This window comes from Halichoerus grypus, chromosome 4 (genome assembly GCF_964656455.1).
Source record: "Halichoerus grypus chromosome 4, mHalGry1.hap1.1, whole genome shotgun sequence".
NCBI classification, from domain to species: Eukaryota; Metazoa; Chordata; class Mammalia; order Carnivora; family Phocidae; genus Halichoerus; species Halichoerus grypus.
Genome location: NC_135715.1, coordinates 37,327,113 through 37,353,427, shown reverse-complemented (window position 1 = coordinate 37,353,427; position 26,315 = coordinate 37,327,113).

Sequence of the window (26,315 nt, the reverse complement as noted above, 5' to 3'; positions counted from 1 at the left end):
AGTCAAGGAGACAGGAGTGAGTTGATATCAGCCTTACAAACTAATTCATGCATCTTCTGCCAAACTGGCTAATTTTCAAAAAGGTGTGTGTGGTGGGGGAGCTACCACTGATTGGTTAGCTTTCAGCTCTGTGTTTACTAAAGTCAGTTGTCATTGATTGTTCAGAGAGGTTTTTAAATTAGTTCTGCTGTTGATTTGTTACCAGTACGATAAAATATTCAGTCCTTTCTTAAGAGCAGGGTACCTTTCAATTCTCAGTAAAATTCACCTAGGATATCTTCTTCAGTTTACTTTTAAAAGGATATAACTGTCTTCCACAGAGGCAATTAATCAGGTCACATCTACATGACATTTTGGAAAATTCATATTTCTTTTTATGTAAGTGATGTTTTTCTTAAGACTTCACAATAAACTTTTTAAAATATTTAGTAACCTTACCTTGAGCCCAAGTTTTAAAGTCAGACACCTTCATTCAGATGTTAGTTCCACCACTTACTGGATTGGAATCAGGGGGGACATCCATTAATCTTGGAGTATATAATAACTATAAAATGGGGATAATAATGCCAGACTCAAGCTTGTTGTGATTATTAAATCAAATGACATAGTACTGTAAACTGATTAGAAATATCTTACAATATTTTGTTTATTTTTGGCTTAATATTGAAAATGCTGTATTTTAATTTATAATTTCTTATGTACCTCAAAGTCAGAAACAATTTCAAGTTTGTTTTTATAATTTCTCATATATTAGTTGTTTATTAGTATTTTTATACTAAGAGGCATTAGGATTTTTTTTGAAAAATTTTATTTATTTATTTGTCAGAGAGAGAGAAAGCACAAGCAGGGGGATCAGCAGGCAGAGGGAGGGAGAAGCAGGCTACCCACTGAGCAAGGAGACCGATGCGGGACTCAATCCCAGGACCCTGGGATCATGACCTGAGCTGAAGGCAGATGCTTAACCTACTGAGCCACCTAGGCATCCTGAGGCATTAGGATTTTTAATACTTATTTTAAAATAACTAGATTTTATGCTTAAATATGTATTAAGAAGACTGTATACTAGAAGCTCATTGAATAAAACCACTCAGTCAAATATTTATTGAACATCATAGCTGAAGTTACCCAGAAAGAGCATATCTACCTTAAAGTTTTTATACTAATAAACATAAATGGAAATTACCTTCATTAGAATATAAATCTGAAAAATATTAATGGTGGTAGGAATAATAATAAGTAATAATATCTGGGGTCAGTTTTTGAGAATTTACCATCCCAGTCACTATTCTTTATTTGCATTATCTTATTTTATCCTCACACTAAAAATATCATGTAAATATACTTACCCCAATTTACCTGTAATGAAAATGTGGTACAGAGATTATAAAATTTGTGCAAAATCTTATGGTTATTAAGGGATGAAGTCCAGCATTTATAATAGACTTAAATTGTTTGGCTATAAATTATATGTTCTTATCCACCCCTGAGATTTTTAGTTTTTTCTCTTTTGATTTGTCCTTAGCTTGGTTTTTCTCATTAAAAATTGGGCCAAAATATATTTTTATTACCTTGGAGAGATCCCAGTCTTTCATGTCCACATGACAACAATCTAATAATGCCAAGTTATTACCTGGATTTGAGTCACATTATCTCATGTGGGTAGAGTTAAGAATCTTTATTCACCCTTTTAGAGAAGAACAAATTCAAAATGAGAAAGGGCTATTTCTCTTAAGAAGAGAACCTCCCGCCCCAAACCACCAACCTAAACGACACATTCTCACCCTGGAAGCATCACCATTTTTAATTTTGAAACATCAAAGTACTCATTATGCCTGGAGACCTTGGGGAAACCTTGGTACCTCTGGGCTAGAGATAAGATTGTTACTGTATTATCTTCCCCAAATTATTCAAGCAATGCTTTAGTTTTCCTATTCTGTAAAGAACAATGTGGCATCAGCATTCTTCTGCTTAGTGGCTATTATATATCAACACTTTACAGATGGTTTGGAGAGGAGTGCAAATTAGTGTTTATGAGCTTTTATGTATTGAAGGTCTGTGTGTGTGTGTGTGTGTGTGTGTGTGTTTGATGGCAATGTGTGAACACGATTGCATTATTTGAAAAACTGCTTTGCATGGTGATTATTTCAGCTGTTGATGTATCTAAGTCACATTACATTATTGGACATTCAACAGTGAACTAATCTATGGAATTTTATAGGATATAGGAAAGATTTTAAATCTGTTATTCATATATACATTTCTAAATGTAATTGTCTGAAGATTAGTTTTGTTACATGATTTTCATCAAATAACTTGAAAGTCTGTTTATGTCTTTGTTCATCATTGAAGTAGTTTTTATAAGTTATCATCTCCCAATACCTTGGAAAGCTGAGACCAATTTTTTATGAATACAGTATTTGTTTAACATAAATCTTAGTTTCATTTTTGGTGTTTAGTATCTTTTGTATTTTTTCAAATGGTTGGTTAATATAAATTTCTAAAGTATTTGTATAGTAATTTTACTAGGAGTCTTATGCTTTATTCTTTCTATATTGATGAAACATTATAAATAAACATTTAAAAACTGGAACATAATTACTGATATTGTACCTAAAATATTTAGGGTTTGTATGACTCTGCTTTTCATGGTTTATCTAATAATATGGTTTGAACATTTATTTTACCAATTAGGCAGTCATACATTTTAAATTTTTGTAACTTTTAGTTTATGATTTTGTAAGATTGTGTATAATTCCATTTAAAACATTTCAATTAATTCAAGTTGTTTACATTGGAGACTATTTTCTTTAATCCATGATACTAAAATAATTTTGAGGCAACAAACTAATATTTTAAATAAAATTGAAAGAGTTAATTTTCACTTTGAGGGGTATTTACTATTTACAAAATGCTAATGAAAATACTACTGGATATTGAGATGATTTTTAAGATTCTAAGGTAATAAAGGTTAGTAGAGGATGGAAATGTCCCAATAAGGGAGAAAGGACAATTACCATACAGAGAGAGTTAGTGATCAATGTATATGTGTCGGCTTGATATTCATTCATTTGTCCTTTTACCTATTCATGAGATATCTGTAAAATATAAGGTGACATATTAATGATTACAAATAAATAATCTGACCTAAACTATGGAATCATTTGATATTTGAATAACTAATATTTAAGCTGATGTATGAGTAATGAATTTTAGATTAGTGAAGAATAAAGAACCGCTTTCAAAGAATACTTACCTGGGTATAAGTAACATTCTTCCAATTAGAATTTGTATCTCAATTCTTTTCTTTCCTCTCTACCTAACATGTTTAGTGTTCTTTATCGTCAAACAATGAACACTTCTCCTCAAGAACTCTACTCGGTTATCTACTGACTCATTTCCTTGTTGCTTTTAACAGCAAAATATTCATGTCTAAGTATCATCCTTTTACTCAGGACCTCCCTATTTAAATCTTTAGTGTAGTGCATACGTGTGTAAAATTGTTTATATTTTATCTGTTTTTTTAGCTTAAATATAGGTTTCATGAGAATATGGACTTTGTTTCTGTCTTGCTGTATTCAACTATATTGACACTAGAAGAGTGCATATTAAGTGACAGTCATTATGTTAATGTTGATCAGAAGAAACAGAGAATACATGTATGACAATACAATGTGAGGAAGCAGTTTCCAAACAAGGTAGAACAGAGTTGCTCCTTTTAGTGGTGTTAGCTTTAGATATAAGGGCTAAACTTGTCTCACAGAGACACAGAATGATTCAATGTTTGTTAGGACTAGTAGTTTTGGCGGTTCTCTTGTGGAAGGTTGCTATCTTCTATTTTCATGGTTTATAAGAGGTAAGGACATTTGCTATATGTGGCATGTTGTTCATATACCACATGACATAATACTGAATAATGTTCAAAAAGTGATGAGTTATGACATTAAATAACTCTTAGATGAATAATTCACCAGTCATTTAATCTCACAGAATATGACTTTTATTGATAAACTCTAAACAAGTCATTATACTTTTCTTTCAGGAAATATTTTTCCCCAAACATGCATTCTTATTTTTTAAGTCATGTGGCTCCACTTCATCTCATTTTTTTTGGTAACTTCAAATTTTTATTTAAATTCCAGTTAGTTAACATAGAGTATAATATTAGTTTGAGGAGCAGAATTTAGTGATTCATCACTTAATATATAACACCCGGTGCTTATCAAAAATGCCCTCCTTTATACCCATCACCCATTTAGCCCATCCCCCACCCACTTACCCTCCAGCAACTCTCAGTTTGTTCTCTATCGTTAAGAGTCTGTTTTATGGTTTGCCTCTCTCTTTTCCCCCACTATGTTCATCACTTTATCTCATTTTAGATCTTTCTTTTCCTGCAACCACCTCCATGTTTCATTTATTTTTATAGCTACACATCTATATCTGTTAAGACCACATCTGGTTCTTGAGCATAAAAAGTACTGGTAAAATTGGTAGATAATTTCTTGTACACATTTCAAATTCTTAGTAACATGGGGAGGCTAGGATGTGCATAAAGCAATTGACAACATTCAGTTATATGAGAAATACTTGCTTTACTGTTGCTGTAGTACAAGCACTGAATTAAACCATGGGCATCCAAACCTGAATAAGGCAGGATCTTTCGTTCTCAAGAAGGTAAATTATCTAGTGGGATAGACAAACATCATGAAACAATTTAATAAATGCTAACACATGTATAACACAAAGAATATAACAGAGGAGAAGATGAAAACGCTGTTGTAAATGTGAATGTTTAATGTATATGAATGAGTAGGATTTCCCCAGCAGAAAATATTAGGAAGGGCTACCTGGTGCAAGAAGATATCAACACTTGCAGAAGCACAAAACCATGAATACTAACGTCATCTTATGAAAACAATTAAAAACTTCCCCAGTATTCGTGTCTCATTGGATATGTAAAATTAAAGAAGTAACTTTCAGATTGATTGAATAGATGTTAATAATAACCCAAATAGGAAATACTAAAGAAGATCAAATAGATATGTGTCAGAAAATTATGTGTAAATAATATGTTGAATTAGATGTATTTGAGAGAATGTATTCACTTCTTTTTCAACAACAACAAAAATATGTATTCTAGAGTTGATAGGATCTAAAGGAAAGTTGGTCCCACTGAAGTATAGCACATTTCTTCATTTAACCATTCCTCTGTTACCATTGAAGATAGACCATGAAATAGTTTGTCTTGTTTTAATTGGATTTTGAGAAAGAGAGAAATCTTTTTTATTGGGAAAAGATGGGGAAAATTTGGGAATTTTTAAGTGTCTATGGTTTCTTCCAATCTCTCATAATCTTAAGGAGACCTGTAATATATTATTAATCAAGAAAAATCTCTTGATTTATTACATTTATGTCAGAGTAGTGTTATTTTATAGGTAATCTTCAAAGGTTTTTCAATAAATATCAAAACAATTATTGCTTATATTAAAGATAAGGGTGAATGTGTACTTAAAAAAAAGAATGATATGGAAAGTGTTACCCAAACAATTGTATAAATGAGCACCATATTCATTCTGGTATAATATTGTAAGTCAAATCACAAACATAGATATATGGAAGCACACTATGAGGGTAAGAAAAAAAATGCAGTAACTGCATATTAGAAACAAAAAGAAAACAAAGAAATAGGCAAACTCACTTACTAATAGGAATTCCAAATAAGCATTTTAAGATGTTAAAGAATGCTAAAACGTCCAATAGTTATTTGCCCATATTCATATAAGGAGAAAGTAAAACCAAATGCTAAAATTCCAAGTCCTAAAAAATGACTTCACATAATTGAAATCCTAAGGATTTAAAAAGGCTCTTCAGCTTAAAATTGGAGAAATTACTGAAACATCTGTAGATTTATAATAACAGAGGGTTGGGGGAAAAAGAAGCAGTGAGCAGAAGAATTGCCATGTTATTAAATTAAGCAAAGATTTACCAAGAGGTTGTAAAATGCAGGGCAGTATAAAGATCCAGTGATAAAGCTTCTGTTTTTAGCAAAATTCTAGATGAAATCCAGATAAGGAAGTCATGTAACTATGCTGAGGATCAGATTGCTCATTGCCTATGTGAGAAAAAAATCCTCAAGCAAACATTTAATTTACAGTGGTACCAAATTGGTGGGGGACACATGAGGACTAGCCGCTTCTCCTTCAGGGAAGGACTCTGCCTGGCTACCAGGATAGTGCGGTCAGTCAGGCAGCCTCCAGCCCTTAGTTTCACTGCAAAGTGCCTCCTTGTCCCTTCCAGAGTCAGCTCACAACTAGTGGCAAAGAAAAGCTTGGAAATTTCAAAGAGATGTGGGATATTCTGACAGGAGAGTTAGAGTTCCCATCATGTGGATGGAGGCTCAGTCAGACCTGAATTGCAGTGTGTCTTCTTCCTCTGCTCAGTGCTACTTCTCCTATCATATCATGGGTGTTTATTACTAATGTATGCTTTTGCTTCAATTACCCTTTCAGCCTCTGCTTCCAAAGAACCTTACAGGCAACAATTGGTAATATACTCAGGTCTTGACAGATTCTCAAACAGGTCTAGCATGCTGCTACTTCATGGCCTTTGATCTAAGTAAGACCTTCACTGTTCACTGTACCTAAAATGCAATGCATTCCAGACCTCTCTATCTCTCTTTTTTGCTGTTTTTTCTTAGGATTTCTTTCCATCCAGTCCACTATGTTTTTAATAGTTTTTTTAAATCATCATTGTTCTCTCAATAGAATGCTAGTCTCACGAGGACATGGATTTCTATTTATTTTTTGAATTGACATATTCTCTAAGCCATGAATGGGGCCTAGAACATGATTAGTACTTATTATTTGTTGTTTGAGTAAATATTAAAACCTGAAAGTACCCAAGGTCCATTGAATATTACCAGTATAGTTCCATTATAATGAGAAAAAGAACACAGGAAAAACTAGAAAGCCAAGCCATATATTTTTTACTTACTTTAATATATGTAAACACCATAAAAATAAGATAATTATTGAAATGAGATGCTAGATATTGTTTTCCTTGATATGAAAGGGATACTTTCTTGGAAAGGAGAATATGAGGGCCTCAGTTATTCCCGTACCAGCACTGTTCTATTTTAAAAGTTTATTTATGGAAAATTATTACTTGTTTTATTATGATTACCTTGGGGTTATACAATTACCAGAAAGATGAACCTGGTTCAGTTCTGCCCAGGGTAGGCAAATATAAATACATTATTAAAGGTTGTTTGATAATAATGAACATACCCTATGAAAGAGATCAGCTCAGATAATACTAAAATCTCTATTGTTCTATATATAGGGCATATATTTTAATTTATAATGTGGCTTTTATTATTTTTGTGATTTTCTTTTACTTGGCAATTAGGTTGTTTAAAATTGTATCCATCAAACACTACTAAGTGCTAAAACTTTGAAATGTGAATAAATCTAGTAGGGACAATTGAATTTCTCTCTCTAAATGTAATGAGATCTTGATTTACCTAATGAGAAATCATACTTTACACTCGAATGCATTGAAATACAAGAATCATTGTTTTCTTTTGATATAGAATTTTATCCAAGAATAATTTTCACCATTTTTTCCATCGAATCAAATATGTTGTAGTACTTACTTTTACGTATGGGACAACTATATAATCATCGGCTAGAACTTTGATAAAGAGCTTCCAGGATAAACGATTCTGTCTGTGGATTTACAGGACACAAATGCTTTGAGCAATGCTATCTTTGCACCGCAGACACTAGCTAGTTCAATCTCAGTGGCAAAGTGTGTGAGAGGATAGACTGGATAAAAAGGTAATATCCTCCCTAACTTAATCAGTCTTCCATGGTGAGCGGCTAAGCTTGTAACTGCTATTCAGAAAGATGTTCATTAAGGTTTCTGAAGCGTCCTTCACCTTGCAGGAGACAGGCCGGTTTATCGGACTGCTTAAATTAACAAGCAGGATGTTCTTTGCAATACCTTATACTGAAGTTCGGCATACTTATTCTCTGCCAGCCAGGAACTGTAGTCTGATAGTGAAATATGTTTTTTTATATGTGAAACTCAGGGTCAGTTTTATGTTTTAATTTGTAAAAGTACACTGGAAATACAGAATGCTCAGGGTACTTTAGGGGTTAAGTTTTTAAAATGTGGCTCTAAAACCAGGGACAAGTGCAAAAGGATTTGGGTATTTGTTAAACCTGATTTATGTTTAAAGGAAATATCAAGAAGGACATATCAATCAGCATTACTCTAAAATATATAGGATAGCACTGTTTGGGATATGAAATGTCATCCTTTGGGGAATTAAACTTTATGAATGTATATCTAAGTGCAGACGTGTTTACAAAGAGGAAATGAGGGAGTAACTAAAGGATCAGTTTTCAAAATATAACATTAAGCAACTTTTTGTTGTTTTATTTGAAATAAGATATAGTATTATTATAATTGCCCTTACAGAGCCAAGTCAAGAATCTGTCCTAAGCTTTCCCTCCAGTGACTGTGTTAACAGTGTGGTCTCTTCCACCACCTCTCCATTCATTTCACAGTTTTACCCTAAACATGACACTGGCACTGTGGGAGTATAGAAAAGGAGAACGATGCATGCATTCTGTTCCAATGAGTCTAAGAATGGAGTTAAGAAGATTATCCGTCTCCATTCTCCCAGAAAATTGACCTCTTAACTTACTGACTTCCTCACCAGTAAAATTAGAGTAACAATAGCTAAAAGCCCTGTCAAGAATCAATTTTAGATCAATTTTGCCTGCTTTCCCTTCTTTTCATCTTTTTGTTTTCAAAGTAAAGCAAAGTAAATATATTTGCCTCTGATAACAAGTAGATTTAATAGAAATGGTAGAATATGTGGATTTGGTTGACAGTACAATTTTGCTTATTTATTATAATTATTTTTATTTCAAGTTTTTATTTAAATTCCAGTTAGTTAACATATAGTATAATATTAGTTTCAGGAGTAAAATTTACAGATCTATCACTTACATACCACACCGAGTGCTCATCACAATTGCCCTCCTTTATACCCATCACCTATTTAACCCATCCCCCCTCCAACCTCCCCGCCAGCAACCCTAAGTTTGTTCTCTATAGTTAAGAGTCTCTTTTATGGTTTGCCTCTTTTTTCCCCCTTTGTTCATCAATTTTGTTTCTTAAATTCCACATATGAGTGAAATCATACGGTATTTGTCTTTCTCTGACTGATTTACTTCACTTAGCAAAATACTCTCTAGTTCCAACAATGTCATTGTAAATGGCAAGATTTCATTCTTTTGATGGCTGGGTAATATTCCATTGTGTATATATATTCCATATGTGTACCACTTCTTCTTTATTCATTCATCAGTCAATGGACATTTCAGCTCTTTCCATAATTTGGCTATTGTTGATAATGCTGCTATAAACATAAAAACATCAGGGTGCATGTGCCCCTTCTAATCAGTGTTTTTGTATCCTTTGGGTAAATACCTAGTAGTGCAATTACTGGATCATAGGGAAGTTCTATTTTTAACTTTCTGAGGAAACTTCTTACTGTTTTACAGAGTAGCTGCACCAGTTTACATTCCCACCAAGAGTTCAAGACGGTTCCCCTTTCTCTGTATCCTTGCCAACATCTGTTTTCTGTGTTAATTTTAGCCATTCTGACAGGTGTGAGGTGATATCTCATTGTAGTTTTGATTTGTATTTCCTGATGATGAATGATGTTGAGCATACTTTCATGTGTACGTTAGCCATTTGAATGTCTTCTTTGGAAAAATGTCTATTCATGCCATCTGCCCATTTCTTAACTGGATTATTTGGGTTTTGGGTGTTGAGTTTGATAAGTTCTTTATAGATTTTGGATAGTAACCCTTTATCATATATGTCATTTGCAAATATCTTCTCCCATTCCAAAGGTTGCCTTTCAGTTTTGTTGATTGTTTTCTTCATTGTGCAGAACCTTTTTATCTTGATTTTCACTTTTGTTTTTCTTGCCTCCAGAGACATATCGAGTAAGAAGTTGCTACTATCAGAGAGGTTACGGCCTGTGTTCTCCTCTAGGAATTTGATGGGTTCCTATCTCACATTTGGATCTTTCAATCATTTTGAATTTATGTTTGTGCATGGTGTAAGAAAGTGGTCTAGTTTCATTCTTTTGCATGTTGCTGTCCATTTTTCCCAATGCCATTTGTTGAAGAGACTGTCTTTTTTCCATTGGATATTCTTTCCTGCTTTGTTGAAGATTAGTTGACCATATAGTTGTGGGTCCATTTCTGGGTGTTTATTCTATTCCATTGATCTATGTGTTTGTTTTTGTGCCAGTACTATACTGTCTTGGTCACTATAGCTTTGTAGTATAACTTGAAGTCTGGAAATGTGATGCCTCCAGCTTTGCTTTTCTTTTTCAAGATTGCTTTGGCTATTCCGGGTCTTTTGTGGTTTCATACAAACTTTTGGATTGTTTGTCCTAGCTCTGTGAAAAATGCTGGTGGTATTTTGATAGTGATTACATTAAATATATAGATTGCTTCAGGTAGTATAGACATGGTAACAATATTTTTTCTTCCAATCCATGAGCATGGGATGTTTTTCCATTTCTTTGTGTCATCTTCAATTTCTTTCAAGACATTCTATAGCTTTCAGAGTACAAATCTTGTTACTTTTTGGTTGGATTTATTCTTAGGTTTTTGGTGCAGTTGTAAATGGGATCAATTCCTTGATTTCTCTTTCTGCTAATTCATTATTTGTGTATAGAAATGCAACAGATTTCTGTATGTTGATTTTGTATCATGCAAATTTACTGAATTTGTGTATCAGTTCTAGCAAATTTTTGGTGGAGTCCTTTGGGTTTTCAACATAGCGTATCATGTTGTCAGTGAATAGTGAAAGTTTGACTTCTTCCTTGTTGATTTGCATACCTTTTATTTCCTTTTGTTGTCTGATTGCTGAAGCAAGGACTTCCAATACTATGTTAAGTAACAGTGATGAGAGTGAACATCCCTTTCTTGTTCCTGACCATGGAGGAACAACTGTCATTGAGGATGACACTAACTGTGGTTCTTTCATAGAAGGCCTTTATGATGTGGAGATATGTTCCCTCTATCCCTGCTTTGTTAAGGGTTTTTATCAAGAATGGGTGCTATACCTTCCACACTATTGAGAGGGTCATATCATTCTTATCCTTTCTTTTATCATGTGGTGTATCATGTTGATTGATTTGCAAGTATTAAACCACACTCTCAACTCAGAAATAAATCCCACTTGATCATGGTGAATGATTCTTTTAATATACTGTTGGATTTGATCTGCTAGTATTTTGTTGAGAATTTTTGCATCCACGTTCATCAGGGATATTGGCCCATAATTCTCTTTTTTAGTGAGGCCTTTGTCTGGTTTTGGAATCAAGTTAATGTTGGCCTTGTAAAATGAGTTTGGAAGTTTTCCTTCCATTTCTATTTCTTGGAACAGGTTGAGGAGAATAAGTATTAACTCCTCTTTAAATGTCTGATAGAATTCCCCTGGGAAGTCATCTAGCCCTGGACTTTTGTGTGTGGGGAGATTTTTGATTACTGATTCAATGTCTTGGCTGGCTATGGGTCTGTTCAAATTTGCTATTTCTTCCTGTTTCAGTTTTGGTAGTTTGTATGTTTCTAGGAATTTATCTATTTCTTCCAGGTTGCCCAATTTAGTGGTATATAATTTTTCATAATATTCTCTTATAATTGTTTGTATTTCTGTGGTGTTGGCTATGATCTCTCCTCTTTCATTCATGATTTTATTGATTGGGTCCTTTCTCTTTTCTTTTTAATAAGTCTGGTTAGGGGTTTATCAATTTTATTATTTCTTTCAAAGCTCCTGGTGTCATTGATCTCTTCTACTGGGGTTTTTTGTTTCTGTATCATTTATTTCTGCTCTAATATTTATTATTTTCCTTCTTCTGCTGGCTTTAGGCTTTATTTGCCATTCCTTTTCTAGCTCCTTTAGGTGTAAGGTTAGGTTGCATATTTGATATTTTTCTTGCTTCTTGAGGTAGGCCTGTATTGCTATCACTTCCCTCTTATCACTGCCTTTGCTGCATCCTAAAAGTTTTGGACCTTCATGTGCTCATTTCATTTTTTTCCAAGTATTTTTTTTTTTGTTTCTTCTTAATTTCCTGGTTGACCTGTTCATTCTTTAGTAGGATGTTCTTTAGCCTCCATGTATTTGTGATCTTTCCAAATTTTTTCTTGTGGTTGACTTCAAGTTTCATAGCCTTGTGGTCTGAAAATATGCATGGTATGATCTCAGTCTTTTTGTACTTTTTGAGGCCTGATTTGTGTCCTCGTATGTGATGTTTTCTGGAGAATGTCCCATGTGAACTTGAAAACAATGTGTATTCTGCTGCTTTAGGATGAAATGTTCTGAATATATCTGTTAAGTCCATCGGGTCCAGTGTGTCATTCAAAGCCATTGTTTCTTTGTTGATCTTCTGCTTAGATGATCTGTCCATGACTATAAGTGGGATGTTAAACTCCCTTACTATTATCGTATTATTATCAGTGAGTTCCTTTATGTTTGTAAATAATTTAATTATTAATTTTGGTGCTCCCAAGTTGGAGGCATAAATATTTACAATTGTATGATCATCTTGGTGGATAGAGTCCTTTACTATGATATAGTACACTTCTCCATCTTTTATCGCAGTCTTTGGTTTAAAATCTAGTTTGTCTAAATAAGTATGGCTATTCTGGCTTTATTTTTTTACTTCCATTAGTTGATAAATGGTTCCCCATCTCTCACTTTCAGTCTACAGGTGTCTTCAGGTCTAAAATGAGTCTCTTGTAAGGCAGCATATAATGTGTCTTGTTTTTTGTTTTTTGTTTTTTTTAATCCATTCTAATACCTTATGTCTTTTGATTGGAACATTTTGTCCATTTACATTGAGTGATTATTCATAGATAAGAATTTAGTGCCATTGCATTACTTGTTAAGTTGTTGTTTCTAGAGATTTCTCTTTTTCCTTCTAGCTTTTGTCACTTTTTGTCTCTCTCTCCCACTTGAAGAATCCCCTTTAATATTTCTTGCAGGGCTGGTTTAGTGGTTACGACCTCCTTTAGTTTCTTTTTGTCTGGGAAACTCCTTATCTCTCCTATTTTGAATGATAGCCTTACTTGACAGTGCATTTTTGGCTGCATTTTTTTTTTTTTTTCCAGTTTTAGCATGTTGAATACATCTAGGCACTCCCTTCTGGCCTGTCCAGTTTCTGTGGAAAGATCTGCTGCTAATCTTATTTGTCTTGCCTTGTAAGTTAGGGACTTCTTTTATCTTGCTGCTGTTAGGATTTTTTCTGTGTCTCTGTATTTTGCAATTTAACTATTATATGTCTTAGTGTTGGCCTGCTTTTGTTGATTTTGATGGACGTTCTCTGTGCCTCCTGAATTTGGATGTCTGTTTCCTTCCCCAGATTAGGGAAGTTTTCAGTTTTAATTTCCTCATATAAATCTCTTGCCCCTTTTTGCCTCTCTTCCTCTTCTGGGACTCCTATGATATGAATGTTATTACACTTTATGGAGTCACTGAGTTCCCTAAGTCTACATTGATGATATAATATTTTTCTTACCCTCTTCTTTTCAGCTTCATTATTTTCCATCATTTTATCTTCTATATCACTTATTCATTACTCTGCTTGTTCCATCCTTGTTGTCATTATATCCAGTTGGTGTCACATCTCAATTATAGCATTTTTTTTATTTCAGCCTGACTAGTTTTTAGGTCTTTTATCTCTGTGGTAAGGGACTCCCTGGTGTCCTCTATATTTTTCTCAAGCCCAGCTAGTATCCTTATGATTGTTGCTTTAAATTCTGAATCAGGCATATTACTTATATCTGTTTTGATTCAATCCCTTGCCATCACCTTTTCTTGTTCTTTCTTTTAGAATGAATTCCTTTTTCTTGGCATTTTGTCTAGGTCACTGTCTTCTGTGTGTTACAAAAACCTGTTATGTTTCCTGTTCCTGAGAGTAATGGCTTTATGAAAAAGAGGTCATATCTTGTCCAGGGCCTGGTGCTTCAGGAACTCTCTCTCGTGTATGCTGTGTGCACTCTGCTGCTGTGTTTTGGCTAGTGTTTCCCTCAGGTCGGGCCTCTGCAGAGTTTCTCCTTGCTTGCAGTGGGGATTGTTTGGACCATGGCCAGACTGTGGTGATTTTTACCTCAGTGTACTGTGGTCTGTTTGTTAAAAGAATCCTTATGCTATTTCCACTGGAGCTGAAGCTTTACAGAACTCTATGGTCAGTAAACGTGGTGCTTGGGGGGAATTTTTCCTGGTCTTCTGAGTGAGGGGCCCTCTGCTCTGGTTCTCAGGCATACTTGTCCAAGAAAAGCAGCACCTTCAGATCACAGGGGGCGAGGGCTTGGTGTAAGAGACTTTAGGCTGCCACCGTTGACGCTGTGCTGTTTACTGAAGTTATTTTATGCTGAGTGGCTGGGAGAGAGAAATGGCACCAGCCCTTCCCTCATCCCTGGAGAAGGGTGTTTGCACCAACTGCTATCTGGGAAGTCTTCCCAGAAGAGTGAACAATTTCCCCTCGTGTGTCCCAGGAGTCCCTCAGATCCCTGCCTTCATCCTGTCTGTGTTTGGCCCATCTAGGGGCCTTGCAGTGCAGTGTGCCTGGGTTCTATCCCAGGCAGGGCTGCAGAATTTTAAAACTCCAAACTTTAAGGACCTGGAGAGGAACAGACTCACGCTGGTCCTCTGGGGGAGGGTCTCACCATGCTGGGACTGATGCAGGTTTGTCCCAGAAGGGTAATCACACCAAATGGTTAGTATGTGGAGTTTGGAGTAAAGTGCAGCCAAAAGCTGGTGTCCAGATTAGCCACCCTCAGCTGCAGTCTCCATACCTATGCTGAGAGGCAGGGGAGGGTAATGGCACCTGCCAGCTCTTTTGTCCCCAGAGAGGCAGTGTCACTTCTCACAGATGTGCTCCGAGAAGGGGGAACCATCTCTCCCAGTGCATCCCAGGGGATCCTCAGATCCTGCTGTCTGCTCTTGGGCCTCTGCCCTCCTTCTCCATAGGAGCACTGCAGCACCATCAGGGCTCCACATTGACTATGCAGGAGACCTCTAAAACTCTAGTCGTTGACCTCCACTGGTTGTAAAATTCATGAAAATCAGCCCCTCTTATTTTCCTAGTCAATGACTTTGGGCGTTTTCCTTGTGCAATCCCTTGTACACTCTTCCCTCTCTCTCTCTCCCTCTCTCTCCTGTCTCTGTGACTAGGGCTCCCTCCCCTCCACAGCACCCATGATCCATTTCTTCATCAGACCACATCTCTGACCTCTTACCTTCCACGATGTGGGTTCTTCTTTCCCTCTAGTTGTGCAGTTTGTTCTGTCAGTCCTCAAGTTGATTTCTTGGGTATTCAGAATGATTTGATATTTATCTAGCTAGCTATGTTGGAGGGCTGAGGCAAGCCTGTGGTCCTCCTACTTTTCCATCTTAGCTCCTCCCTCCTCCTTTCCACCTTAAGCACATTGGTTAATTAATAAAGAGACCCTATTGTCAGGTAAAGCCAAAATTTGGGTGGAAAACTTAGGAAAAAGTTATTGTGCCTTTTCCTTAGGGAAACAATTTCTTGGATACAATATCAAAAGCAAGATCCAAAACAGAAAAGAATATGACAGTTTAATACAATATCAAATTCCACTTAAAAACTTTTGCTCTTCAAAAGATATAATTAAAAATGGTAAAGAAAAAAGTGATTATTTTTTCTGGATAAAAGTTCTTTTATATGTTGTGCTTCACGGTAATATATCTTTTTACTCTTCTAATTGAAACAACTATTAAGGCAAGTATTTATATTTACAAATAAAGAGGTATGTTTAGATATTTTAAAAGTCATTTTTGTATAGTTGCTAACAGTGGAAATATGCTAAGAATCTTGCTGTTCTAATACCTAGCAAATATAAATCATATTAAAATTATATTATGAATAAATATAATAATTAGGCTCAAAACAACCCATTATAAAATGCACATTTGCCAAAATATCAGTTTTAGCTACATTGATTAGTATCTGTATTTTTTTGCTCTTTGGAATAATTTCTATTACTGAGAGAATTACATTTTCCTGTTCTTTAATTCATATTTTTGAGGTAGGCAGTGAAAATTATTATGCCTCAATAGATGGAGAAACTTACCTGAGAAAATTTCATGTTTATAGTCTTAGTTAGAGAAGTCATATATCCACATTTATAATATAAAGTGAGGTGTTATCTAAGATAAATGATTTTTATAGCAAGCCAATAATTTGCAAATAAGCATCAGAACTAAAATAAATAAAAATTTCAAAAAGGTATGTCTATTCTTAATACTGAAAAGTGTTTAGTTATATTTTCAAATAAGTTACAGGATTATGTATTGAAATATAACCTACAACACAACAGTTGCTAATTACGTAAATACATAGTTAACTTCTACATTCTCTTTTAAAATCTTCATATTTTGTGCAAATTCTTATGAAATAAGATTTTTCAAATGTTGTAAAAAACAGAAAATAAAATTTTCCATAAGGTTGAATCATAAAAATATACCATTTTATGGATTAATTTAAAGTAATAGCATAGATTATTTTTAGTTATCAGTATATTTCAGTTTTCTTCCAGGAATTACTCTAGAAGTACATATTCTTAATATAAATTGTGCACATTTCCTACTTTAAAGAAAAATGATCTTTCTTGACAAATTTTGATAATATATTTCTAGAAAGATATTTGATTATTTTAAAATCCTGAAAGGACACACTCCTAAAAGAGCAAACACAGTATACACCTAAAACAGATGATAAGATAAAACCTGTATTTTTCTTGCTGAAACGTCTGTCTGGTATTTAAGAATTTTGTACAAAATATTTTTATTATTTTTATTTAATGAATCTTACTAGATAGTTTTTATATGGAGAATGTCACATATATATTTAAATTAAAAATAAATTTGATATGCAAAAGATTACCATAAATACAACAAAAACCCCACCAAAAACATGATTAAAATAACATAAAAATCAATATCTAAGATCATGTTATCAAATTGATAAAAATTCACTTACGGTATACATCAAAAATTATTCATAGAACTATGAAAAAATGCAGGTGAGTAAAATATAGTTATAAATTGGAGCAAACTCAGGAGTGCAATATAAAAACAACCTTTGAATCAAGTAGGATAGCTGATGGCATTCAGATAATGAGTATGAAATAATGATACAGTTTATTCAAAGTCAGTCTGGAATCATGAGCTACTAAAATTTTATTGCTATGGTATCAGAATCACTATACCAAACTGATTATATACTTTAAAAAATAGCTTATTCACTACCTAGATTCATAAATATTGTAAGTTGTGATATCTTCCTAGATATCTAACTTCTGTAGCATAGACATTTCTTATTGACATTCTGAATCGCTGCTACAGAGTGATGTGGGAAAAAATGAACACATATCATCAAATAAGATAAATAAAATAAGAAAATGATTAGATATTCCAGAATTGTTTGCTTTGAGTAATCCCAATATACATTTTGTGTTTTAATTAAAATGGTAAATGCAAATATTGTAAAATATTATATTATATTCTCTATGTGTTAGCATTTTGTTATTTGAAATCTGGTTCTATTCCCCAAATAATAATTTGGGTCTTGAAGTACAAGATTTTGATATTCCACATTCTGGAATAAATGCACATGATGGAAATAAGTTGATATTATGTGGTTTAGTTATTATAATTGAGGTCCCCAAGTCTAGAAGATGGTATATGAAAATGTGAGAATATAAGATTTTTTTAATATGATTCATATCCCTACTATCCATTCCTGAAATAGTTTATATCACATATATATTTATCAATTTGTGTAATTGCATATGTTTATATACATGAGTATGTTTCATTTTAGTTTCAAAAAATTAGCCAAAAATAAACAATTTTAATCTACCTTCAAAAAATTTAACAACTTTAAAAATGACAAATCTATTAAACAATAAATTAGTATTTTTTATAGATATGCATTGAATCTCCATGAAGATTTTCTTGAAACTTCTTTCTGTTCACAAAATAGAACCAGTGCTTTCTCCTTCATAACCAACCATAATTCTCTTATAAATTTTATAATTCTTTATGTGCATAATTTTTTAATACCATGGGCCATGTTTCTATTATTTTGTAAATCCAGAGAATGACACTAAAATAGCCTCAATACAACATTGTTAACTAAGATAACAATATAAAATTTTGTTTGAATGTAACTTTTGGATAATTAGGGAGAACGCTATATGAATATCAGAGCAAGTATAAACAGTTGAAAATCAAATGGTGAGATTGGCACATTTTATCTCAAATCCAATTGAATAGGTTCAAGTTTCCAGAAAAAATAAGAATAATGTTCAAAAGATATGGAAATAAAAATATACCAGTGCCAATTTGACTCCTCACTAATCTAAGAATATAAAGGATTTTATGAAATCAGAGAACATCTTCTCTTTCAAATCAATATGTTTTTACTTTAAACTTTTTTTTGTAGTAACTTTAGATTTAATGAAAAGTTGCCAACAGCTGCAATAAATTACTGCATATCCTTTACCAGCCTTCCTGCATGTTAACATAAGTGTGCTACAATTACCAAACTAATAAGTTAACATTGGTACAATACCATTAATTAAACTACACACTTTATTTGGATTTCACCAGAATTTCCTCCAGTGTAATTTTTTTCTAAGCCAGTATCCAATCCAGAATATAATGTCATACTTAGTTGTTATGTCACCTTAGTATCCTCCAGTCTATGACAGCTTCTTTGTCTTTTATTGTTTTCATGACCCTCATACTTTTGAATGGTGTAGGTTGAGTAGTCTGTAGAATTCCCTCTTCTTGGGTTTGCCTGATATTTTCTCATGATTAGACAGGGGTTATGGATTTTTTAAAATTTCACACAGGTGAAGTGCCCTTCTCTTTATACAAATGAGGACATGATGTCAACATGAATTTTACTAGTGATGCTAACACTGATCATGATTAAGATTGTGTATAACATATTTCTGTTTTTCCCTTTCTGTACAATATTCATATCTATAATTTTTTCCCACTATATTTATTAGAAGTGTCTGGGTCACTCTTCAGGGGGTACAAATTAAGTTACAACAATGGGAAAGAGGAATATCAAAGAACAAAGAACAAAGAAAACAAATGTTAAAATATATATTAAAAATGTGAAAACAAACACTGGATTAATAAATATTATTTGAGACACACCATAGAGACTATGTAAATACGCTGTTTCTTCTTAAAGTTTCACCCATTATTTATATTTTTTGTCTGATGTTACCAGACAAAGTAAGGTTCTTTAAGCTGCCCTCCTTCCTTAGGGTTCTAGGGTAGAAGGTAAAGATGGTAGAGTCTCAAGAGTGGTAAATGATTGAGGCAAGACTTCTCTCTTATGCTATCACTGGAGCTGGTTGGCCAGGAGTTCTTATCTCCTAGAAGCCATCTGGATCTTGAGGTCCACCTCCCTGTTGCTGTATCCAAACACCCATTATTATTTTTTTATTTTAATTCCAGTATAATTAACATATGTTAATTTCAAGTATGCAATATAGTCATTCAATAATTCTATATATTACTCAGTGATCATCATGATAAGTGTCCTCATAGTCCCCTTCACCTATTTCATCCATCCCCTCACCTACCTCCCCTCTGGTAACCATCAGTTTATTCTCAATAGTTAAGAGTGTTTTTTGATTTGTCTCTTTTTTTTCTTTATTTGTTTTGTTTCTTAAATTCCACATATGAGTGAAACCATATTGTATTTGTCTCTCTCTGACTGATTTATTCCACTTAGCATTACACCCTCTAGACCCATTCATGTTACAAATGGCAAGATTTTATTCCTTTTATGGCTGAGTAATATTCCATTTTGTGTGTGTGTGTGTTTGTGTGTGTATAAAATGTCTTTCCCATTAATTTTAATATTTATTGGTGAATCTTACCTGCAGCATTTATTGCTGAGGTGTTCTAATGATGATTTTCTATTTCTTTGGTTTGTCCAATACTACTGTTATTGGTTTGTTTATTTGTTTATTTATTTATGTATTTATTTGTGTGTGTGTGTGTGTGTGTGTGTGTGTGTGTGGTTTTGCTTGGATATAATGAACTTTTTCTGGTTGGTACTTATGCCTGTATGACATTGAGGGGTTCAATTCCTGGTTAAAAACCTGTGTGTAATTCTTCACACCTGACCACAGGCAATGACTAAGGCTTTCCCTGGAGGGCCTCATGGGAAAAATCTGCCCTCTCTAGGCATCTTTATGTGCATCTGCTGAGGCCTCCTTTTGGGGACAGGATTGGAAAGAGGAAAACCTTAAAGACACTTTCCCCTTCCCTGACTCATTATTCAGTGTTTTCCCATTCCTAGCCCTCCCTTTAGGCTGCTTCCTGACCCTGGGGTCCATAAAACTGCCAGAGCCTTTTGTTTGTGGCTCCCTCAAGAGTGGGATGGCCACCACATTTGTGCTGACCCACTTGATCTCAACCTGTAGAATTTGCAGGACAGATTATCGGAAAAAAGGGATTCTGGAAGGGTGGTGAGGGAAGTCTGTGTCTAGTTCCTTATACTTTTTTAACTGATAGCTGGGCTTTGTAAATTCAAGTCAAGGCTCAGACTAGCAGAAAGAAGACACTGTGAGGCTGATAGCTAACAGGTATGATCCTAGGGGTCATGTAGTGCTGGGGACATTGGAATTCCCCAAATGAAGAGTGAAAAGACCTTGTTTAATATCTCAGGTATTCAGGTGAGACAAGCTAAAGGCCAAATAAGTAAAGGCCACCCTAGACTATAGGCCACAACTTATTACTAGAACCCAACTGAACAAAACTGACTAAAACAAGACTGAAATATACCAGTAGAACAAAACATAAAACCATACCTGAGAAGATCGAGAGGCTCCACCAGCAGTCAGATTGTGTGCCATAGCAATATTCAACACCCCTAAAAGAAGATAATATAATTAACATCCACAATGTCTAACATATAATTGACAAAATACTGGACATGTAAAGAAGTAGAAAATGTGACTATTACACCACTACTATATCATTGAAACAGATTCTAGGATGACCCAGAAGTAATAGAAACTTTAATTCAACTATTACATAAATTGTGATAAATTAAAGATATATGGTCAAACCGCTAGAATAAACAATAAAATTATTTAAAAACAGATGTATACAAATATAATGTAAAAAAAAGAAGGTATAATATGAAACAACTATTTGGTCAAATAAAAACAACACACACACACATTGCCAGATACAAACAATACACACAAGGAAGAAAGAAATCTAGGTAAACTACTTGGCACTAATACAAAATGACTGAAAGTTGGAACCATTTGATATATATTAAAATTTAATTGAATAGACAAAAATTATCATGACCAAAATAATCCCTTTAGGTATTTAAAAAATTTAAATAATTATGTAATTATTTCATTTTTATTTAATTGTTTTAATACTCAAGCAGAATTTTAATATGTATCTTTTTATTTTATAATATACTGGCTTCCCAAAGTATTCAAAGTATTCAACCATTTTGGTAATGGTTTTGTTTTATTGTGCTGAATTTCCAAGTATGTCTACAGAAGGCAAGTGTAAAGCTTCTAATGACAGAAGTAGTAATTTTTCAGTAGGATAAGTTTGTTTCATTTACTTTTACTACCCATAAATGGAGAAGAACGATGATAGTAACAGCAAAATTTGTATCTCTTAACTTAAGTAGACTAATTGCAGCTTTCAGTTATATTGTGAAAATAACATTGCTAGATCATACTACTGCTATTAAAATTTTACCAGAAAAGATATTTTTAATGGAAAACTATTACAATTATTTTGGTGAATATTTTAAACACCTGTCCCATTTAAATATTGGATTATAACACTGTTTCTGTGCCTTTCCTTCAAAAACAGACTAGATTGTTCATAACTAAAACATATGTGACTTCATTTTCAAGTTAAAAACTTGTATTTCATAAAAACATAAGCATGTATAACATTATTAATAAAAAGAGAACATGCATTCAATGAAAAATAAACATTTTGATTTCTATTGCTAAACTGATACAGTAAACTCAATTATAGCCAACAGTCACAATTTGTAGGGTATTGCACCAATATGGCACTAGAGAAGATCAAGCCAAAAAAGAAAGGAAAAGAAAAATCAAGAAAAAAGAATTAATACATTTAGTTTAGTATATTGTTTTCTTCCAATTAGGAATTGCTCTCAATTACTGATTATTCATTTCTAGAGCATTTAATCTCAAGCATTTTTAGAAGGAGTGGATGATCAGTATATCTTTGCCAACTTTAACCTCTTTTAGTTAACCTTTATGGTCTTTCTATAAACTCTGTTTCTGCTGGCCAAATCCATGTTCTATTTGACATCTGTCTTTAGCACTTGACGAGACTCAGGACTTCTTGCCTTTTTTTCCTCCATAAACATTACCTTCTCAGTATTTTGTGTGGCCTAGCTTGTTAAGAAATGAAATATTTAACTAAAATAATTAACCAGAAAAATGATTTAATATAATGCATGTGACATTCGTATATAGTGTTCTTTGATAAGTAATTGGACTAAGAATGTCTTTTTTGAAGCAACTATAACATAAGTTCATTACACTGAATATCACAAAAGTGAAGTTGAAAAAACAGGAGGATACTAAAAAGAACTATTTCTGTGGAAGACGAGCGGGTCCCTGCTGTATTACAGTACTCCACCAATTAACCCAAAGACAGGAAGAAATTTTATTTCTTGCCGCCAGATAGAATTTTTATTATTTGGTTTTATAAACCATCTTTCAGGGAATGTACTTTGTCATTATTTTAATCACATTAACCTTGTGACTATCATTCTAGGCAAATGCTGAATGATGGTCATTTCAATGACTACACAGTTTCAACTGGTAAAATGGATTGTACTTGTGTCTGGCAGCAGAAGTAGAGTACCATTCTACCCATTCTACTCAGATAAGATTATTATAGCAAGCTGTCCAGTTCCTCTGATATCTGGTGTCCCCCATGCAAGATACAAGAGGGCAGGTGAGCAAATAGAAAAAAAAAAATCAGAATTTATAATTACTAGTTATTAACTTAAAAAAAGTCTAACATTGCTAAACAAAATCAGCTAAAACTTACCAGATCGATTTTTGACAATTTTATTCAACCTACCTTCTCGAAACTAGATCCTTTACTGCTATTTTAGAATAAATATTGAACTCAATTACCACCAGAAATTTCGGCTTGTCAAATTGACTGTATTCCTTTGGCCTGTCCATTTAAAACACAGAGATGAGAAACTACTAATTCCATTTTAACAGGGAAATTTAATTACCAGATACTGTTTGTAAGGATTTAGACTGTATTTCTTATTATAAATTATAAAACACAAAGTAATTCTGGCGTGTAATTTGTGTAAAATAATTTATTTTTATAGTCTTTGGTTCCTTGAATATGAATAATAACCAAACCACCCTTTGGTTCCTTGAATATGAATAATTTATTTTTATAGAAGAATAGTCTTCCCTTATAGCAAAATAAATTTCATGAGTTATGTTTCAAATATGTATTTTTAAATTTTTTCTCTATATATTCCCCTGACTTATTCATTTATCCCAGTTTTTTTGTTTGTTTGTTTGTTTGTTTTTAGGTATTAATAAGTTTGAATACTGAAATCTAAGTAGCTTGAAGTCTAATAGGAGAATTTTAAATTATTAAATTATAATGCTAAGAAATTGATTATTCTAAGCACAGTGAGTTAATATAGATGTGTATATACATACACATATCTATACTCAGATTGATACATACATACATACTTAACATACATCTATGTATTTATCTATCTAATTAATCACTGTGAGACAGACTAAATTGATAGGAAAATAAAACCTATAAGTCTGAGAATCACAGAGAGTAGACAGTGTATCTCCCAGTTAGAAAAGAAAGATTATGCATTCAGAAGAAAGGAATAATCATTTCTTCATGTGATTTTTCTTACTTTATCCATTAATTTTCTTTAACACTTAAAACAAAACCCTTAACTTTAAACATTTTCCCCATTAAATGTTAAGTTTCTCTAGCTTTGCTTTATTTTAATCATAATGTCTTACCTTCATATGTTGCAATGACATGCTACTAGCTACACAGAATTTTAATATGGTATAGAAAGATTAATATTGCATTTTATCTGACACTTTTTATTGCAGTTGACATATTTTGGATGTTCTCAAAGTTATTTATTTTATGATACAGAAGGTATGGAGAAAAAGTTTTAAGGGAATTCAATCATAAATATTCAGACATTTGGCTTATTATTTTTTGAAGTAAAAACTACCATTAATCTCTCCCCATTTTGGATGAGCTGATCCTATTTTTACAGGGGTTTCAGCAAAGTTTATGTAAGTTTTAAAGATTATAGGTGTTGTTTAATGAATATTATTTATAGATTTGGGTTAGTCATTTGCACATGCACTTTATGTTTTTAATATTACTGAAATCAAAACTACATAAACATGAGTTATCTTTATAAAATGCTCTATGTGCTTCATTCCTTATGGCAACTTAATGCAGTGATGCTTTATACCACACCAAGCTGCAAATGTTTGTTAACTCTCCATTATTTTATTGAAGTAAGCAGATTTCTGACAACCATCTGTTTAAAGTGTGCTTATTTCTGTTAATAAATCCATTTGAAAGTGAAATAATCATTAAAGCAAGGAAGTAAGCATAGCATCTCTGGGAAGTTGGAGCTATATATATTTTGTGACACATCCTGTGCTATGTTAGTTATAGAGGTACAAAATGGGTACAAAATTTCTGCTAAAATGAAAAAGAGCTTTATTTATATTGTACTTATACAAATATTATCTTTAAAGCAAACCAAGTAAGAATATATTTTAGTTTTAAAAATTTGCATAACTTGCATTATCAGAAAAGTATAATGAAGCATTAACAGCATTTTTGGCACTTTATTACTCTGAATATTTCATATTTGCATCTTTTTTTAACTCTGTATTTTCTTTCTCTATTATCCCCAAGTGCTATGTATTTTATTGACTATTTGAATGTGACTAATAAATTGTTCTGAGATAATATGTACTAACTTTGCTCAAGTGAACCATGAATGTTATAAATTATATAAATGTTTGAATACATTCACTCTGGAACATGTGACATAGAATTGCTTGGTGGGAATCAACTTGATCACAAATCAGTGTCTGTAATTCTAGGTGTCAGCCTATTCAGTTTCTTTGATATTTAAAATCATTGTTTATTTTGTTTTCAATGAGATCTTTATGTAACTCTCATCTTTCCTAGTTTGCATTCCAATACATCTTTTATTGTAACTAGATTTCCTTTCTTGGTGAAGACTGCCTAGGTTTGTAAGGTGATTTTCAGTTTGCAAAATGAATTTTTTTATGCATTCTATATTCTATGTTTAAAGTTAGATCAAACCAAACATACCCTTCATTTTTTTAATTTTTTAAAATAAATTTTATTTATTTATTTATTTATTTATTTATTTAGGGGCGTCAAGGGGAAGGAGAGGAAGAGGGAAAGAATCCTAAGCAGGCTCTACACTGAATGTGAAGCCTGAAACAGAGGGCTCAATCTCAGGACTCTGAGATCATGGCCTGAGCCAAAATCAAGAGCCGGATACTTAACTAACTGAGCCACCCAGGTACCCCTACATCCTCCTGTGTATCATCTCACAGCACAAAACCTGGAAGGATTTGCTCATACTATCAAACTGATTTTAAATTATTGTTGCTCTGGGTTAAAGATAGGAGGGACTTCATGCCTGCATTCTAGTGCAAAACATCTGGATAAGCTGTACACCTCAGTGGGTGACCATTTCCTCTGAGCTGCTGTGTTTTCCCCAGTGCAATGGATCAGTGTCTCCTCAGTGGGTGACAGGTTTTCATTCCCTTTTTTTTTTTAAAGATTTTATTTATTTATTTGACAGAGAGAGACACAGTGAGACAGGGAACACAAGCAGGGGGGTTGGGAGAGGGAGAAAAAGGCTTACCGCTGAGCAGAGAGCCTGATGTGGGGCTCAATGTGGGGCTCGATCCCAGGACCCTGGGATCATGACCTGAGCCGAAGGCAGACGCTTAATGACTGAGCCACCCAGGCGCCCCTTTCATTCCCTATCTTTAATGTATTATGGTTACTTGTAGTTATGTCACAGAGGTCTAAGAATCAAAGTTTTGTGGGAGTTTCAG